The 16,521-nt window shown below is 39.3% G+C and overlaps 1 pseudogene; it reads left to right on the top strand.

Annotated features, from left to right (window-relative positions):
* The first annotated feature begins 1,053 nt into the window (after nt 1–1,053).
* On the top strand, nt 1,054–1,256 carry LOC103119129 (large ribosomal subunit protein eL38-like; annotated as a pseudogene).
* Nucleotides 1,257–16,521: the final 15,265 nt, after the last annotated feature.

The following is a 16,521-nucleotide window of genomic DNA, read 5'->3' as shown; positions in this document are numbered from 1 at the left end:
CTCCTTGGCTTACAGAGAGATTGCTATTAATTGAGAATGACCAAAAAGCACTGCCAATTTGCTCCAGGAAGTCAAGAGAACTTGGAAAAAGCTAAAAAGGCTATTCTCTTCTGTATTGATCCTTATATGAAGCACAATCACAGGTCACCACTGGTTTTCCCTCTCTTGTTTAAAATCAGATGTAATTTACTGTTGACAAACAGCAGTGCCAGATGTGTTCGATTTGAGGTCATTTCTCTCCACTATCCTCTTTGATCCTACATTGAACACCCTAGAAATGTTCAGTTACTTTTGGCTAGCAAAGTTTATACCAGCTCTCTGTAGGGACTTCCAGCGTTCCTTATAACTTTAACATCTGTGTATGGATAACCAAATAAAACTGCAATCAAATCAGTAACCTAAGGCAAGCAAAGATAAGAACATTCAGGAGAGTAAAGACTGCATAAGTTCCGGGAGGCAGGGCTACAGAGCAGCAGCAGCTGTGTTTCTTTCCTCTCCTCTCCAGAGTCAACTAGGAATACCATAGGAGATCATCTGGGACTGCAAGAAGACAGGACTACAGAGACTTCATGAATGCACCAAATCTCCGGTGAGTGCAGACACGTGTGGCTCGTGGACAGAGAGGAGCCCAGGGAGAGATTAAGTGACTGGTAAAAGTCTGGCAGTTTACCAGTTGAGACAACACCTCCGTTCTCTTTCATCAACAAGGGGACAACTGAAGGGAGGAGAGGACGCCCCTGAGACTCACCAAATGCAACTGTGAGTCTCCACTGCTACTGCACAAGGACCCACACGAGGATGCTGGTTCAAGTGCCGGCTCCCCACCAGCAGAGCTGTCACTTCACAAGTGGTGAAGGAGGCCTGCAGGTGTCTATCTCTTTATCTTCCCCTCCTCTCTCTATTTCTCTCTGTCCTATCCAGCAAAAACTACAATGGAAAAAAGATGGCCTTCAGGAGCAGTGGATTTATACTGCAGGCACCAACCTCCGGAGGCCAAAAAAAGCCTTTTCTGCCTGTATGTGCGGCAGGTGCAGTGCTACATACTTGGTCATCATGGCCTGCAAGATCGAGGAGATTAAGGACTTCCTGCTGACTGTGCAGCACACGGAAGCCAAGATCAAGAAGAACAAAGATAATGTGAAGTTTAAAGTCAGTACAGCAGGTACCTTTAAACATTGGTCATCACTGACAAGGAGAAGTCAGAGAAACTGAAGCAGTCTCTACCCCCAGGTTTGGCAGTAAAAGAGATGAAATAAAGCAGGAATGCCAATTTAAACTGTATTAAAATTAAAATTTTTTTAAAAAGTCAGTGGTGGCCAATATTCACTGAAACAACTTAAATTTAATGGAGGTGGTAAATCTATCTATTTATTTGGTATCTGCTGTTTTCTATGCCTCAGTGATTAAAGAGAAAGCTAAGTACATATATATATGTGTATGTGTAATAAAATATGTAAAATAATAATATTCTTTACAAAATGCAAGAATTTAAAAGAGAAGAAAAGTCTCTCTCTCTCTCTCTCTCTCTCTCTCTCTCTCTCTCTCTCCCCTCTCTGTCTTTTGCCTCCAGGGTTATTGCTAGGGCTCAGTGCTTTCACTATAAACCCACTGCTCCTGGAAGCCTTTTATTCCCCCATTGTTGTTGCTCCTGCTGTTGTTGTTATTGTTGGATAGGACAGGGGGAAATTGGGAGAGGTGTGAAACACAGAGAGGGGGAAAGAAAGACACCTGCAGACCTGCTTCAGTGCTTGTGAAGTGACCACCCCCCACTTGCAGATGGGGAGCCAGGGGCTCACACCTGGATCCTTGCACTGGTCCTTACTTGCACTATGTACGCTTAACCCAGTGCACCACCTCCCAGCCCTCAGAAGAGAAATTAAAAGACAAATGGTCATTCAATGGAACTCCTGCTTGGAAAGAGATAAGCAGAATTGGACAGGAGAAGAGGTTTCATCCTAGATAAGAAGGGAAATTTTGGGAGTCAGGCAGTAGGTAGTACAGTGGGTTAAAAGCAAGTTCAAGGACTGGCATAAGGATCCCAGTTCGAGCCCCCGGCTCCCCACCTGCAGAGGAATCACTGCACAGGCGGTGAAGCAGGTCTGCAGGTGTCTTCCCCTTCCCCTCTCTGTCTTTCTCTCCTCTCTCCACTTCTCTCTGTCCTATCCAACAAAGACAACATCAATAACAACAACAATAATAACTACAACAATAAAACAAGGGTAACAAAAGGGAATAAGTAAATAAATATTTTTTTTAAATCCTTAAAAAAAAGAAGGGGAATTTTTAGATGGCTAGCTGGAAAACCTCTAAATTGGGTGTTGAATGATGTTAATACAGGTGTCATCTATAAGATATGGAGAGAAGAATGCTTCAGGTAGAGGGAGGTTTTGTCTGAAGCTATAACACACTGGTCAGGTGAGGCCCAGTAAGTACAATGGATCAGGATGACTTAGCCCAGGAAAAATAGAAAATCTTTAGTGAAATACATAAAGTTGGAGATGAAATCCTAGGACATATAACATATATTACAGAAAGGAAATGGTTATTTCTCTTAAATGCTGAGAGCAGCCATTCAAGACTTGGATGGGAAACAATGGTAGCAGTCAACCTATGTAGAGACCTCACTATGGGAGCAACATTGAGCTCAGTGTCATTCATTCACTATCTCATTTAATTTGCACATTAACCTTACAATAAAGTTAGTACTATGATGATTCCTATTTAATAAAGAAGTGAAAGGAGACTTAGAGAGGTTAAGTACTTGACTTGTTAAGGTCATGGAACTAATCAGTGGCAGAGCCCAGATCAAAAGTTCTTACGCCAAAGTCTTCACATTGTTAACCCTCTTTACTGTTTCCCAATAAGGAAACAACATAGAAGCAGACTCAGCATTTAGAAACATCACTGGGTGTGTGTGGGGGGTGATTACAGTGTAGATCAGAAGTTGATAAAGGGAAAAGGAGTGGAAAGATAACAGTTGTCGGGTTATTATACATATTATAATGTGAGAATAAATAAAAGGGGGACAAAACAAAGATGAACAGACTAAGAAGTGACACATAGCTATTGTGGACTGAAGGTAAGCATCTCCAAAAGCCCATATATGCTGAAGATCAAGCCCTCAAAATGCAAAGAAGCAATGCATGTTAAATGAGACCTAAGAGTAGGGCCCTAATGGAATCAGGCCTGTGCTTTTATAACAGAAGAGATGCCAACCTGCTCCTCCTCCTTCTTCCTGCTCTCTCTCTCTCTCTCTCTCTCTCTGTACTTCCCTCTCTCCCTCCCTCCAGTGTAGGGAGACTGTAGTGGGAAGGTGGTCATCTGCAAACCAGGGAGACGGCTCTACAGGAACTGGATTATGACATAGTCATGAACTCCCCCCAATTCAAAAACTGTTCAAACACAAAAGTTTGTTCTTTAATTCATCATCAGGTCTATGGCCTTTTGTTCTGGCAACATGAACAGACAAAGGAAATAACTATTTAAACTTAGAAACTGAATGAGGATCAGTGACTCTTACATTTATATCCAGGACAGTTGACATTTTGAGACAGAAGAATGAACGTAGGATGATTAAAGGTATGCGAAGAAAGAGGATGAATCAGTGTTATCCATGGGGATGTTCTGATTTTGTAGACTAACTTTGGAAACATGTCCATTAGGCTCTAAACAAATAAGCAAACAAAAAATAAGGAGGTTGGGTGAGAAAGATGTACTTATAAATTATATATATTCATCTCTATTAACATTAGTGATGGAAAAAAGTTTGGAAAGTTATAAAATAATTCCATATTTTGTTTAAATTAGAATACCTAGGGGTCAAAAGTCCTATTATATTGTATTAGTGATTTAATAATGATTGGCAAGACTGGGATAAGAGGGGTATAATTCCATATAATTCCCACCCCCAGAACTCCGTATCCCATCCCTTCCCTTGATAGCTTTCCTATTCTTTATTCCTCTGGGAGTATGGACCAAAGATCATTATGGAAAGCAGAAAGTGGGAGGTCTCGAAGTAATCGCCTCTCCACTGGACACAGGCATTGATAGGTCGATCTATATATACCCTCAGCCTGTTTCTATCTTTTCCCTAGTGAGGAGGTAAGGTTGTAGGACACATTGGTGAGGTTGTCTGCCCAAAAGGTATTAATAGTTCACTTGGTAAGGTATGTGGTTTATCAGGGATATTCCCTACCTTTGAGCTCCAGCAACACAATATTGCCACAACTGGAGGGAAATAAGAAAAATGAAAAAAAAAAAAAAGCATGGGAGAGCCAAATCCAGACATACATAAATCCACAGCACCACAAAACAAAACCAAAATAAATAAATAAAAAGCCTAAAATCAGGTTTATAGCATTTTATGTTTTTGTCTCAAATAGTAGTATCATAATATAATAAAGAGAATTTCACACATTTCTTTTAGCTAGTCTGTACAATGTCTAGATATGTTTATGGTTTCTAGATGATGGAGATTAGAGTTTACATAATAAAATATATTTTAAAATAAAAAGTATATTAAGAGGGAGTCGGGCGGTAGCGCAGCAGGTTAAGCGCAGGTGGTGCAAAGCACAAGGAATGGCATAAGGATCCTGGTTCAAGTCCCCAGCTCCCCACCTGCAGGGGGGTCGCTTTATAGGCGGTGAAGCAGCTCTGCAGGTGTCTATCTTTCTCTCCCCTTCTCTGTCTTCACCTCCTCTCTCTATTTCTCTCTGTCCTATCCAACAACGACAACATCAATAACAACAACAATAATAACTACAACAATAATAAAGACAAGGGCAACAAAAAGGAAATAAATAAATAAATACATAAATATTTTTTAAAAATAAATAAATAAAAAGTATATTAAGTAGGGAGGGGGGAAACCTGATAAAGCTCACACAGTGCTAAGCTCAAGGATCCACACAAAGACCTGCAGCTGGTCACCTCACAATCGATCAAGTGGGTCCGCATATGTTTCTCTTTTCCTTTCTATCCCCCCCAACTTTTTCAATTTTTTCTGTCCTATCCAATAAAATGGGGGAAAAATGGCCACCAGGAGCAGTAGATTTGTAGTGCTGACACTGATAACCCTGGAGGAAAACAAACAAACAAAAAAGGTATATTAAGAAGATTTGATCAAGTAGAAAAAAAAAATACAATTTATGCTTTACTCTCATATTGACCTGGTTCTGTCTCTCAGTCCAAGTTGTAGCTTCTTCCTCTGGGGTTGAATTAAAAATAATACACACATTTATTGCATGGATTTATTACACTGTAATTTTTTATCAGCTTATTGGAGTTTAATGGTTTCTATCATTTTAATTTATATCAAATACATTAAAATACTTTCTACACACTGTCAAGATGCAAAAGAAAATTCCCTCTGGGTTTTTCTAGAACTGAATAATTAACCAGAATAGCAACAGATAAGCTAGCCAAGGAGAAATGAAATAAATAACATAAGTATACAGAGCTCACATGATCATACATTCTAAAGAACTATAGGAGAGGTCTTTTATTAAGGGAACTGGAAGACTAAGAAAAGACAAGGTGAGGATTTCAAAAGATTTCATCTTCACTCAGATTGTCAAAAGGGAAGACTCTCAGAAAAAAGAAGACATATTCACTGATAAATCCAAACCTGAGTGACCCTCCTGCCCAGCTACATCGTCTAGGATTCAGAGAAAGAGCAACTATATGTATAAAAAAAAAAAAGAGCAATTATTTATTTATTTATTTATTTTATTCATGGAAAAGGTAAAGGATACAGAAAAGAACTTTTCCCCAGCTTCTAGGACCTTCATTGTTCTTCAGAATCTATATTTCAAAGGTCATGGTGACAGTCTTTGCTGAGGTCCATCGGAACCAGGCTGACTCTTGGCTCTCCATTTCTGGGTGATACTCACTGCAGAAGGTCTACTAAATGCATCATGGGAAAGGCCTGTCTGACTCCTTGGGGGCCGGATATATGATCCAAATTATAGCTACAATTATAACTATAATTGTACATTCCTAAAGAAAAATTCCCTCAGGGGCTGGGTGGTGGTGCACCTGGTTAAGCTCAGACATTACAGTGCACAAGGACCCAGGTTCAAGTCCACAGTCTGGTCCCCACTTGCAGGAGGAAAGCTACAGGAGTGGTGAGACAGGGCCACAAGTGTCTCTCTGTATTTCTCTCCCCCCTTCTCCCCCTGCCCTCTCAATTTCTGGCTTTCTCCATCCAATAAATAAAGATAATTTTTAAAAAGCACTTTTAAAAATTAATGAAAAAGAAAAACATCCTCCAATATTTTACCTGTGATAGTTAAACATGTTATACCTTTCTAAAATGATAGTCATATCTAGGAGATGTATGTTCATTTTTCAAATATGGAAAGAAATGCATACATCCTCTGTGTATCACTGAGCAAAATGCCCTCTTTCAAAGAATGGCATGGTCGTACTACAAACACTAATACCCCCTCTCTGCTCTTGTCTCTCAGAAAGTGACTGCTATGCCCTCTGTGAGACCCCTTTCACAGGACTTACTTGATAGTCTTTTCAGTCAGAAGTTAGACTATCAGCCAACTCTCCTATTACCAAACACCCATCTCTCAGAGTGATCCTTCAAATTTTTGAAAGGTAAGCCCTTAATTCCACCTAGTGCTAAATTTAATGTCTTTGGGAGTCGGGCAGTAGTGCAGCAGCTTAAGTGCAGGTGGTGCAAAGCACAAGGATCAGAGTAAGGATCCTGGTTCGAGCCCCCGGCTCCCTACCTGCAGGGGAGTTGCTTCACAAGTGGTGAAGCAGGTCTTCAGGTGTCTATCTTTCTCTCCCCATCTCTGTCTTCCCCTCCTCTCTCCATTTCTCTCTGTCCTACCCAACAATGATGACATCAGTAACTACAACAATAAAGTAACAAGGGCAACAAAAGGGGATAAATAAATAAATAAATAAATTTTTTAAAAATTGTATATTTTTACTATTGTTTTGAGGAAAAAGGTCAATTTCATCCTTGTCCTCAAAGCAAAGTCACAACCGTGGATTGAAGTGAATGTTAAGAATTTTGTGCCAACTCTTTCCATGTATTTATTGATTTTGTATTTTAGGAATAGCCAAGGCAAAAAAATATTCATTTAATTCTTAGGCTGAAATAAGAAGGAGAAAGGAGGTTATAGCTTCATGGCTTCGTGGAACCCTGGCAGTGCAGAACTCACACTTCACACAGATACACAGTCAGCAGAAGGCTGCAAGCTCAACACAGAGCAGATGTCACTCATGGGGGCAGAAAGAAGGACTAGCACGCAGCCATAAACGCTGGGTTTGGCTTCTTGTTTACTCAGGGAGTATCAGTATGCAAGGGCTGGGCAGAAGAAATGAGCCCACCATGACAGCACAGAATTCTTGATCAGAATGAAAAGACTGAATGAAGAATAAAAGGGCCATAGAATCAAGGGTAAGGGAGGTGGGGGGGTGGGTTGCATTAAATGATGAGCCGGGGCCAAATGAGAGAAGTGAAAAGTATCCATCGGCTTAATTAACCAAGGCATCTGTGAGAAGCGCAGGGTACAAAAGTCAGATGTAGATGAAGGAGAGAAAAATGTTACATAACAACTCTTTCAAAAAGTTGCTATGGAAGAAGGCAGGCTTTCTGGGAACTAGAAACATTGTAGAGATGTATGCCTAAAGTCATCATCGAATTAAAATAGTGGCGAGAGTTGGTGAAGGCATGGGAGCATTCAAGAACTGAATGAAGTGACGTCTTGACAAAAAACGTCTCCTCAAAGTCATTATGATTCGGCAGAAGCGGGAAACAGTTCACTGAGCAGAGTGCATGTCTTCTCCTGTCCCAAGCCCCAGATGGAGCCTTGACAGTAGCCAGGAGCACCAAGGCACTTGGGGAATCCCCGTGGATGGTGGAACCCTGTGATGACATTTCTTTCTCCATCTGTCTACATTTTTTCTATCTACGATATAAAAGAATAAAAAAGTCTACCTGGGAGTAGTTGAACTGCATATGAGGGACACACATGCACGTGTGTGTCTGTGTGTGTGTGTGTACAGAGATTAGAAATAGCTCATCGTTATTTATAATAATATATTTATAATAATAATGGAAATGTTAGACTAGAATGAGCTTTAGCTAATTTCCCAGTTTTTATCACCATCATATCATGAGAACTACTCCTGGTTCAAACTCTGTTATTCATACAGACATCTACTAAGCACCTCTGCAGCACATAGCCAACTCAACACTTTATTGAGCTGGTTCTGTAAGTGTGATGAAGTTGCAGTTCTCTGCCTTTTCAATGCACTAGTCACTGGTTTGTAAATAAGGTTCACTTGAGACTTCTTATAATATTCCAGAAAAGTATCTGTTCATTCTAATAATTAGCCTCCAGTAATTAGAAATCCCCGCTTAGGGCAATTATGTATAAATGTAGACATAGATGTAGAGATGATGGTTGGCCCATGTCTACAACCTTAGGGTAGCTGTGGTGGCTTACAGTGGGGGGAGTCTGAAGATTTAGAACTGTTGGTGGGATGGTGTGGAACTATATCCCTGTTGACATGTAATTTTTTAAATCACTAATAAAAATTTAAAAAAAAAAGCTTCAGTGATTGGACTCTGAGATAATTAATGATACAACTCAGGGCAAATGTAAGAATAAAGGTTCTGTTGCCCCCTGAATTTTTACACATTAATGATTCATGGATTAAATATATTTCTAAAGCATTTTCTTCAAGTTGTGATGTTAAATAGTGTCTACTTTACTAATGACATCCTAAATTTAATATTAGCCATATTCAGAAGGCACAGATTTCACTATGGAAAACCCCCTTCAGATGATAGTCTACAGTAATATGATTTGTGAAAGTTTGTGATTGTTCAGTGTCAAACCAGAATGTAGCCACTCATGGAACATACATTCCTGACCAATGCAGCCAGTTGGCTTAATCTAGTTTAAAGTAAACTAATGGGGTGTGGGGTTCCACCATCGACAGGGGAGTGTTTTCTGGTAGATGATGAAGTTATGACATATGGACTATTATAAAAAGTAAAGGACTACCTAAGATAGGTGATCTTCCAGAGAAATACTACCAGGGAAACAAAAATGGAGGACAAATAAAGCAATGATTTATTTCTTAAATTTAAAATTTTTTCCCTCAACAGTGAAAATAGGATGTGAGGCAATCTACAGGCTTACATGTAAATTTCTTTTTTTTTTTTCCAATGACACAGCTGCCAAACTTAGAAATAGCAACAAGGAAAAATATAAACAACCTGTTTGGAAAATGCCTCCTATCCCAAGCATTGTATTTAATTTCTCTCTTCCAAAAGCATGTAGAAGCCAGTTAACTTCTTCACTCAAGTGAAATTACAAAAGGGAGCCTGCCCAGAAGATGAAATGGGCACCGAGAGAGAGAATGTTCTCTTAGTTGTTCTGACTGCTGACAGAGGCTATCCTGGCCACTCTTCTCAGGCAGGTATGCTGATGCCCGGCCTCAGCTAGTTGGCCTGGTGCAGCTGAAAGAGTCCCATAAGGACCAAACCCCAGACCTGAGCATCGTGACCCTATGACAGGTCCTGAATCCAGGCCAGCGTTTACAGCGCCCCTCCTGCTTAAAAGTGAACACGCTCAACATCAAGGACCTGTGAACTGTTTTCAGTAAACAGGAGACCAATATCATAGTTTGTTGTGAAAAGCCAATAGAAAATGGAATGTATTGAAAGGGGTCAGTAACACGGCAAAGAACAGAGAGCAAAAAATTGAGCCAAAATGGGTTATCGTGACACATTTTGTCAAAGGCAAAAACTAAAAAGAAAAGTCTATCTTCCTCTGCCTCAGTAAAAATTAGTCTCTGCACTTCCTCCACCTAACAGAAATGCAGTGATGGAAACAGGTAGGAGAGCTCACAGTGAAGGAAGCAGAGAAGCCGCAGCACTGGAGACAAGGGCAGACTGTGTTTGCATGGCAGAGATTCCATTTAAGCAAACGTGGAAGGTGTTCCTAGAGGCAAAATGCTTTCTGAAGATGGAACAGCTCTCCCCACCAGCCTGAGACTAAAGAGGATGACGACCTCACTCAAGCCTGAGACACAGCCTCTAGTGACACCAGATTTCTTCTGTGGCACATGCGGAGAATGAACAAAACAGGTTTTGTGGGCTGTAATAGATGTGGTGCCTATGCACAATGTTGTATTACTACCATTCCATTTTTAATCACTCCCCTTATACTTTTATTAGAGTTCAGCCTTTTCAAATAATATTCATTTATATAGCTCCAAGGACAGATGAATTCGACACATGTTTATCCTCTCTAAGCCTCAGATTCCTTCTTTAAACTTTGAAAAAGCCTAAATCTCTATCTCATAGGATCATTGTCCGTTTTTAATGATAAATATTTCCCTATGACTTAGTATATGCCTTACACATTGTAAACCTTTGGGCAGTGTTTGCTATTACAAATTGTATAAGAATTATATGTATTATAAAATAGGAATTCATTATATAACAGACAACACTTGCGGTACTATCTACTTGTTTATTGTGTCTAGTCATTCTGCTTTTACAGGAGGAAAATAAGTCTTTAAAAATAGAGAAGAGAACAACAAAGGAATCCTAAAGCAACCAGAAAGACAGAAATCACTAAAGTTAGGGCAGAAATAATAACATTGAGAATAGGAAAACCATACAAAAGATCAACGAAAGTAAATGTTGGTTCTTCGAAAGAGTAAACAAAATCGACAAACCTTTAGCCAGACTCACAAAACAAAAAAGGGAGAAGACCCAAATAAATCGGATAGTAAATGAAAGAGGAGAAATCACAACAGACACTGCAGAAATTCAACATATCATGCGAGGCTTCTATGAACAACTATATGCCACCAAGCTAGAGAACCTGGAAGAAATGAATGATTTCCTAGATACCTACCAACTTCCAAAACTAAGTAAAGAGGAAGTGGATAACATGAACAGGCCCATCACAGCTAATGAAATTGAAACAGTTATCAAAAATCTTCCCAAAAATAAAAGTCCTGGACCAGATGGTTTTACAAATGAATTCTACAAAACTTTCAAAGAAGAACTAATACCTCTACTTTGAAAAGTCTTCCAGAAGATTGAAGACACTGGAATACTCCCTGCCAGCTTCTATGATGCCAACATCACCCTGATACCAAAAGCAGACAGGGACACAACCAAAAAAGAAAACTACAGACCAATATCTCTGATGAACATAGATGCGAAAATATTGAACAAAATTCTAGCCAACCGGATACAGCAGTATGTCAAAAAAATTGTTCATCATGACCAAGTGGGGTTTATCCCAGGCATGCAAGGTTGGTTTAATATACATAAATCAATCAATGTGATCCACCACATCAATAAAAGCAAGACCAAAAACCACATGGTCATATCAATAGATGCAGAGAAAGCCTTTGACAAAATACAACATCCCTTTATGATCAAAACACTACAAAAAATAGGAATAGATGGAAAATTCCTGAAGATAGTGGAGTCTATATATAGCAAACCTACAGCCAACATCATACTCAATGGTGAAAAACTGGAAGCATTTCCCCTCAGATCAGGTACTAGACAGGGCTGCCCACTATCACCATTACTATTCAACATAGTGTTGGAAGTTCTTGCCATAGCAATCAGGCAGGAGCAAGGAATTAAAGGCATACAGATTGGAAGAGAAGAAGTCAAACTCTCCTTATTTGCAGATGACATGATAGTATACATGGAAAAACCTAAGGAATCCAGCAAGAAGCTTTTGGAAAGCATCAGGCAATACAGTAATGTGTCAGGCTATAAAATTAACATTCAAAAGTCAGTGGCATTCCTCTATGCAAACACTAAGTTAGAAGAAATTGAAATCCAGAAATCAGTTCCTTTTTCTATAGCAACAAAAACAATAAAATATCTAGGAATAAACCTAACCAAAGAAGTGAAAGACTTGTATACTGAAAATTATGAGTCACTACTCAAAGAAATTGAAAAAGACACAAAGAAGTGGAAAGATATTCCATGTTCATGGGTTGGAAGAATTAACATCATCAAAATGAATATATTACCCAGAGCCATCTACAAATTTAATGCTATCCCCATCAAGATCCTAAGCACATTTTTTAGGAGAATAGAAAAAATGCTACAAATGTTTATTTGGAACCAAAAAAGACCTAGAATTGCCAAAACAATCTTGAGAAAAAAGAACAGAACCAGAGGCATCACACTGCCAGATCTCAAACTATATTATAGGGCCATTGTCATCAAAACTGCTTGGTACTGAAACATGAACAGACACACTGACCAGTGGAATAGAATTGAGAGCCCAGAAAAGAGGCCCCACATGTATGGACATCTAATCTTTGACAAAGGGGCCCAGACTATTATATGGGGGAAGCAGAGTCTCTTCAACAAATGGTGTTGGAAACAATGGGTTGAAACATGCAGAAGAATGAAACTGAATCACTGTATTTCACCAAATACAAAAGTAAATTCCAAGTGGATCAAGGACTTGGATGTTAGACCAGAAACTATCAGATACTTAGAGGAAAATATTGGAAGAACTTTTTTCCGCATAAATTTTAAAGACATTTTCAATGAAACGAATCCAATTACAAGGAAGACTAAGGCAAGTATAAACCTATGGGACTACATCAAATTAAAAAGCTTCTTCACAGCAAAAGAAACCACTACCCAAATCAAGAGACCCCTTACAGAATGGGAGAAGATCTTTACATGCCATACATCAGATAAGAGTTTAATAACCAACATATATAAAGAGCTTGCCAGACTCAACAACAAGACAACAAATAACCCCATCCAAAAATGGGGGGAGGACTTGGACAGAATATGCACCACAGAAGAGATCCAAAAGGCTGAGAAACACATGAAAAAATGCTCCAAGTCTCTGATTGTCAGAGAAATGCAAATCAAGACAACAATGAGATATCACTTCACTCCTGTGAGAATGTCACACATCAGAAAAGGTAACAGCAGCAAATGCTGGAGAGGGTGTGGGGTCAAAGGAACCCTCCTGCACTGCTGGTGGGAATGTCAATTGGTCCAATCTCTGTGAACAGTCTGGAGAACTCTCAGAAGGCTAGAAATGGACCTACCCTATGACCCTGCAATTCCCCTCCTGGCGATATATCCTAAGGAACCCAACACATCCATCCAAAAAGATCTGTGTACACATATGTTCTTGGCAGCACAATTTGTAATAGCCAAAACCTGGAAGCAACCCAGGTGTCCAACAACAGATGAGTGACTGAGCAAGTTGTGGTATATATACACAATGGAATACTACTCAGCTGTAAAAAATGGTGACTTAACCATTTTCAGCCGATCTTGGATGGACCTTGAAAAAATCATGTTGAGTGAAATAAGTCAGAAACAGAAGGATGAATACGGGATGATATAACTCTCAGGCCGAAGTTGAAAAACAAGATTAGAAAAGAAAACACAAGTCGAACCTGAAATGGAATTGGAGTATTACACCAAAGTAAAAGACTCTGGGGTGGGTGGGTGGGTGGGGAGAATACAGGTCCATGAAAATTGATGAATGAAATAGTGGGGGTTGTATTGTTAAATGGGAATCTGGGGAATGTTATGCATGTAAAAAAAAAAAAGAAGTAGAAACGCAAAGCAGAAATTGACTGAGTTTGGAGTATGGCACCAAAATAAGAAAGAAGTACACTAGAGTTTGCAGTGAGTACCCTCCCTAACACTTCCTTTCCACTATTCCAAGCTTTGGGTCCATGATTGCTCAACAATTTGTTTGGCTTTGTATGTTAACTCTCTTTTCAGTCATCAGGTTCCAGATGCCACCAGGATGCCGGCCAGGCTTCCCTGGACAGAAGACCCCACCAATGTGTCCTGGAGCTTCCCCAGAGACCCACCCTACTAGGGAAAGAGAGAGGCAGGCTGGGAGTATGGACCGACCAGTCAACGCCCATGTTCAGTGGGGAAGCAATTACAGAAGCCAGACCTTCCACCTTCTGCATCCCACAATGACCCTGGGTCCATGCTCCCAGAGGGATAGAGAATGGGAAAGCTATCAGGAGAGGGGGTGGGATATGAAGATTGGGCGGTGGAAATTGTGTGGAGTTGTACCCCTCCTACCCTATGGTTTTGTTAATTAATCCTTTCTTAAATAAAAAAAAAAAAACAAGACTGCATAAAGATATAATAAAAAAATAAATAAATAAAAATAGAGAAGAGGGGTCGGGCGGTAGCACAGTGGGTTAAGTGCATGTGGCACAAGGCACAAGGACTGGCATTAAGAATCCCGGTTCGAGCCCCAGCTTCCCACCTGCAGGGGGGGTCACTTCAGGAGCTGTGAAGCAGGTCTGCAGGTGTCTTTTTTTTCTCTCCCCCTCTCTGCCTTTCTCTCCTCTCTCCATTTCCCTTTGTCCTATCCAACAACAATGACATCAATAACAACAATAATAATAACCACAACAATGATCAAACAAGGACACCAAAAGGGGGAAAAAAAAGCCTCCAGGAGCAGTGGATTTGTGATGCAGTCACTAAGTCCCAGCAATAACCCTGGAGGCAAAAAAAAAAAAAAGGCAAGAAAGCAATATAGGGTCAGGTGGAAGTGCACTGGGTTAAGCACACATGACATGAAGCACAAGGATCTTGGTTCGTGGCCTGGCCCCCACCTGCAAGGGGGTTGCTACATGAATGGTGAAGCAGGTCTGCCTGTGTCTGTCTTTTTCTCCCCCTCTCTGTCTCCCCTCCTCTCTCAATTTTTCTCTGTTCCATCCAACAACAACAGCAATAACAACAAAAAGTTTTAACAATAAGGGCAACAACATGGAAAAAAAATGGCCTCCAGGCAGAACGACTTGGAAAGAAGAAATGTCACTCCTAAATATTCAGGGGAACACAGAAATCACACATTTCTTTGACCAGGTGTTAAAAAATTCTGTTTAACCTCTGTCTACCCTATGAAGAACCAAAAAGTTTAAATATATTTTTTTATCAGAATGTAATCTCAAATGCATACACAGGCACACAAACATGAAAATTATCTGTATAGATATCTCTTGAAAGACAATGGAACAGATTAAGTGACTATGAAAAAAGGGAATACTAATATTAGACAAAGTGCCTTCTGGATTGCATGCAAACTCTATATGATTAATTGAGACATTTGAATACCATTGAAATATTTTTTAATCCAAAAGATTCTAGTACATTTAGAAGATAGTAGGGCAATTGTTCAGCTTCTGAGTTTTTATTTTAGTTTAGCAATTTGTCTAGAAAGGCTTATATTATTATGCAAATCAAAATAATTAAGAGTTTCTGGACACACCTGCTTTGGGAATCATCATACAAAATGTTTCTGAACTACATCGTACTAAAGTATATGCTCACGGTCAGAATAGGAAAAATTGGAACAACTAGAGAAATCTGTAATTTTTTTTTTTCAAATGAAACCAGAATCAGTCTACAATTTTCTATTTGTGTGAATCACAGAACCATTTATATCTGTATTATACGGATAGCTCTGAGCACAATTAATAATAGTTTCATCTGGTTTTGAGGTCATGAGTGAACTGGATTTGGTTATTAGGGACTGACTTTAGTTAGAAAGTTCTAATAAATTACTTCAGTGAACACAGTCTTTAGCTTGCAATAACAACTCATCACTAAATATAGATGAAATATTATGTCTTTTTCATGTCATCCATGATGTTACAGTACTGTGATCTAGTTGGCTTCAAGTTTATAAGAAATGGGTATGGGACTTCCATATCACCAACATGTATTTTCTTTAAGAACTGTAATAAACCCAAGACATCAATATATTTAGTGTTTAGGAGATGCAGAAACTTCTCTACTTAACCACTTAACAAAATCAACCACTATAGGATTGGCACCAGGGCATTCTCAACTACAAGATACCTCGTATAGTCTCTTAATGCTTTGAAAAACACAGCTTTTGATAGTGTGTCTGTTGTAGTGTGTCTACAATGAAAGTTCCATAGAAAATGAGAAGTACCCTACAAAAATGTGAAAGTCCAAATAAAAGATCTGAGGTGTGATACTTAAGCTAAACTCTAATAACCATGGTAGTTCCATCTTAGTGTATGATTTAAAACTACTCTAAAAATTTTTTTTGAAAATACTTTATCCTACTTGAAAAAAATTTATTTTATTTCCTTTGAGGCTTTATTTTCCATGTAAGTAAAATCTGATCAAAAAGAGGAGCACAAAAAATCATATTTTTGTGCTTTCTTTGTCTGATACATTATCCTTATTTTTGCACATTTCTATACAAATCCTGTGATTTCTGTGTTGTTGGTGTTTTGATGTGATAGGTATCAGCAGACAGTGATAGCTCCTTTCTGTTCAATGTGTTCCGGTACAGACAGAAGGAAATGGCAGCCAGATGGGAAAAAAAAAAAAAGCAAGGCCTTGTTTCTTTTTTGTGTGTGATTATCTCAGCTCTATGCCAGTGGTCTTTTCAGCTGCTGTTGGTGTTCAACCATGCTTTCTAATTACTGATCGGAATGGTTTTCTGTCAATTA

Source organism: Erinaceus europaeus, chromosome 19 (genome assembly GCF_950295315.1).
Source record: "Erinaceus europaeus chromosome 19, mEriEur2.1, whole genome shotgun sequence".
Taxonomy (NCBI): Eukaryota; Metazoa; Chordata; class Mammalia; order Eulipotyphla; family Erinaceidae; genus Erinaceus; species Erinaceus europaeus.
Note: the sequence above shows the minus strand (reverse complement) of the source record. Positions and strands in the feature narration are given on the sequence as shown.